The sequence below is a fragment of the Panthera uncia genome, chromosome X (genome assembly GCF_023721935.1).
Source record: "Panthera uncia isolate 11264 chromosome X, Puncia_PCG_1.0, whole genome shotgun sequence".
In the NCBI taxonomy this organism is placed as follows: Eukaryota; Metazoa; Chordata; class Mammalia; order Carnivora; family Felidae; genus Panthera; species Panthera uncia.
The window spans coordinates 778,204-781,554 of NC_064817.1; the positions used below are offsets into that span (position 1 = coordinate 778,204).

The following is a 3,351-nucleotide window of genomic DNA, read 5'->3' on the forward strand; positions in this document are numbered from 1 at the left end:
ACCACTGAGACCCAGGCAGAGCAGGACCGCTGAGATCCAGGAGGGACAGGGCGGCTGAGATCCAGGCAGGGCAGGGCCACTGAGATCCAGGAGGGTCAGGACCACTGAGACCCAGGAGGGTCACAACCACTGATATCCAGGAAGGGCAGGGCCACTGAGATCCAGGGAGAGCAGGGCTGCTGAGATCCAGGAGGGACAGGGCCTCTGAGACCCAGGTGGGGCAGGGCCACTGAGATCCAGGCAGGACCAGTGAGATCCAGGAGGGCAGGGCCACTGAGATCCAGGAGGGGCAGGGCTGCTGAGATTCAGGCAGGGCAGGACCACTGAGATTCAGGCAGGACAGGGCCCCTGAGATCCCGGAGGGGCAGGACCACTGAGACCCAGGCAGGGCAGGGCAACTGAGTTCCAAGAGGGGTAGGACCATTGAGATCCAGGTAGGGCAAGACCCCTGAGATCCAGGAGGGGCAGGACCACTGAGACCCAGGAGGGGCAGGGCTGCTGAGACCCAGGAGGGGCAGGGCTGCTGAGACCCAGGAGGGGCAGGGCTGCTGAGATCCAGGCAGGGCAGGGCCACTGAGACCCAGCAGGGGCAGGACCACTGAGATCCAGGAGGGGCAGAGCCGCTGAGATCCTGTGGGGGGGAGGGGGGCAGGACCCCTGAGTTCCAGGTAGGACCACTGAGATCCAGGCAGGGACCACGGAGATCCAGGAGGGGCAGGACCCCTGAGATCCAGGCAGGCCAGGGCCCCTGAGATCCAGGGAGGGCAGGGCCGCTGAGATCCAGGAGGGGCAGGGCCGCTGAGGTCCAGGCAGGGGAGGGTCGTGCTCCCTGCAGAGGCTCCAGGGGAGGGCCCTTCCTGCCTCTTCCAGCCTCCGGGGCTCCAGGCGTCCCTGGGCCTGTGGCTGCTTCCCTCCCGTCTCTGCCTCTGTCTTCGCGGGGCTTCTCCTCTGCGTCTCTGTGTCCCCTCTTTTGTCTCTTGTAAAGATACCTGTCGTTGGATTCACGCTCATCCAAGATGGGCTCCTCCCAGATCCTTCACTTGCTTCGAAAAGACCCCTTTTCAATGCACGGTCCCTGCAGGTGGGTCAGACTGACTTCTGGCGACCCCTCCCGTGTCACAGGGTCCTGAGCCTGGGGAAGGCCGCATGTAGTCATGGCGGTGAGCGGGGTGAAGGGAAGGGGCTGGACGGGCTCAGTCCAGGCGCCCCTGGGCCCGGGGCCATCACGATCTCAGCTGCACAGGCAGCTGGGGTCCGTTTTCCCGTCTGGAGGGCGCAGTTGACCCCATAGGCCCCGGGCAGCGACCTGACCAGGGGACCCGGAGCGCGAACAGGGACGGTGTCAGAGGGCACGAGGGAGTTTCCAGCGGGACCTGCAGGGAAGCCGGCCAGAAGCCACTCGCCCGGCCATCCAGAGGCCGGACAGGAAGCTGCCCCCGCCGGCCTGGGCGCTTAGGAGCAATTAGGATTGTCACAAAGAGGAAGGAGAACAGGAAAACAGCAGTTTTGTAAGAAAGAGGGTCATTCCTGGGAAAGCGGCTGACACATTCCTGACACAGCGGCTGTCCCGGGTTTTGAGGCAGAGACACAGGCACGGAGAGGGACGCGCCGTCGGAGGGAGGGGGTCCTCGGGCAGGCCCCGACCACGCCCACCGTGCCCGGGTCAGGCCTCTGGGGTGGGGCCCCTGGCGGGGACTATAAAGTCCCCGAGAGGCAAGCGACAGCCAGCTTTGGGCTTTGGTTTCTATTTGGGGACACTTCCTCCGAGGCGAGGAAGGAGTGACGAGTGAGGAGCCCGCGGTCCGGGGGGGGCCCCCCAGGCCGGCTGCCGCCTCCCGCTCGCGCACTTTCTCCGCGTCCCGGGGAACAACCGGCGCGCAGGCTGCGACGCACGCGGACCTTCTCCGCGTCCCGGGGAACATCCCGAGCGCAGGCTGCACGAGGGACCCCAGGCAGGCGGCGGGTCTGCGAGCGCAGGTAAGGGTGCTGGAGACCGCGCGAGCGGCTGTCGCGTCCACTGGGGAATGTGCTAGAATTCACTTGCGCCCCTGGGGGTGGCTTGGTCCTCGCGTGCAGCCCAGCCCAGCCGGGAGGGCCTGGGGGCTCGGATCCCAGGTTCCTGGGCGTCCCCCCGCCCCCCGGGGAGGGGGACTCCACGCGCCCTGGAGGGATTGTTATGCACGAATCCCTCCCCGAGGGGCAACGCGTGCAGAGTGTGGTCCGTCCACACAGGGGAACACCACTGGTCCACGAAAAGCAGCAAAGCTGTGACCGCTGCATAGCCCTGAGCACTCCATCCTCAGGGACGGAAGCAGGCCCACGAGACCCTACGGTGTGCAATCCCGTTTATAAAAATTGTGCACAACAGGGGCGCCCGGGAGGCTGTCGGTTGAGCGTCTGACTTGGGCTCAGGTCATGATCTCCCAGTTCGTGGGTTCAACCCCTGCATCAGGCTCTGCTCGGACAGCTCGGAGCCTGGAGCCTGCTTCCCATTCTGTGTCTCCCTCTCTCTCTGCGCCTCCCCTGCTCACTCTGTCTCTGTCTCTCTCTCTCTCTCTCTCTCTCTCAGTTCTGGGGACGGGCAGCCGAGTGAGAGCTCGTGGGGCGGGGTCTCCTTTGGGGGGGCCTGGAACATTCCGGAGCCACATAGACGTGGTGACTGTGCCATTTGGCCCCCTGCTTGCATTTTGATGGGGATTCACCTGCAGAAAATTATTCATGAATGGATCCGCTTGAAAGACCACGGACGCCCGCGGGTCCCGTGTGGTGACTGAGGTCCTGCGGGCCACGGAGCCACGACATGGGGACGCCGGGCTGTGTCTGGGGAGGCCCCGGTCCCGCCCTGGGGCGCTCAGCGCTGGCCCCCTCCTGTGGGGGGGGGGGGGCCGTGCGCGCCATCCGCGACCCCCGCGCAGTCAGGTCCCCGCGGGCACCGCCTGTCCCGCTGGGCGCAGCCCGGAGCGCCCCACGTCCGCGGGAACCTCAGCCCCAGGCCGCCCTTGCGCCCACGGGTTCGAAAGCGCCATCGTTCGTCCTCTGCGTTTCCGCACCGACGTTTTGTGAACGTCGCGTTGAAGTCTGGCTCACGGTGAATGGGGTTGGGGGTCCCCTGCTACACACGAGCCTGATGCCTTCCTCTCCTCCCCCTAATCCCTGTGTCACTAACGGGCTACATCCCTGTATTACAGAGCCACTGCGATCCCTGTATTACAAACCAACTATAATCCCTGTATTACAAAGTCGCTATAATCCCTGTATTACAGACCCGCTACAATCCCTGTATTACAGACCAACTATAATCCCCGTATTAAAGACCCACTACAATCCCTGTATCACTAACCCGCTACAATC

At 64.7% G+C, this 3,351-nt stretch overlaps 1 protein-coding gene across 1 annotated transcript in view; it reads left to right on the top strand.

Moving 5' to 3' along the window:
- The first annotated feature begins 1,741 nt into the window (after nucleotides 1-1,741).
- The window catches only part of IL3RA (interleukin 3 receptor subunit alpha), a 17,884-nt gene continuing 16,274 nt past the window's right edge, over nucleotides 1,742-3,351 (top strand). The window contains exon 1 of the mRNA XM_049644870.1: nucleotides 1,742-1,977. The gene's annotated coding sequence lies outside the window, so the exon portion shown is untranslated. The remainder of the gene's footprint in view (nucleotides 1,978-3,351) is intronic.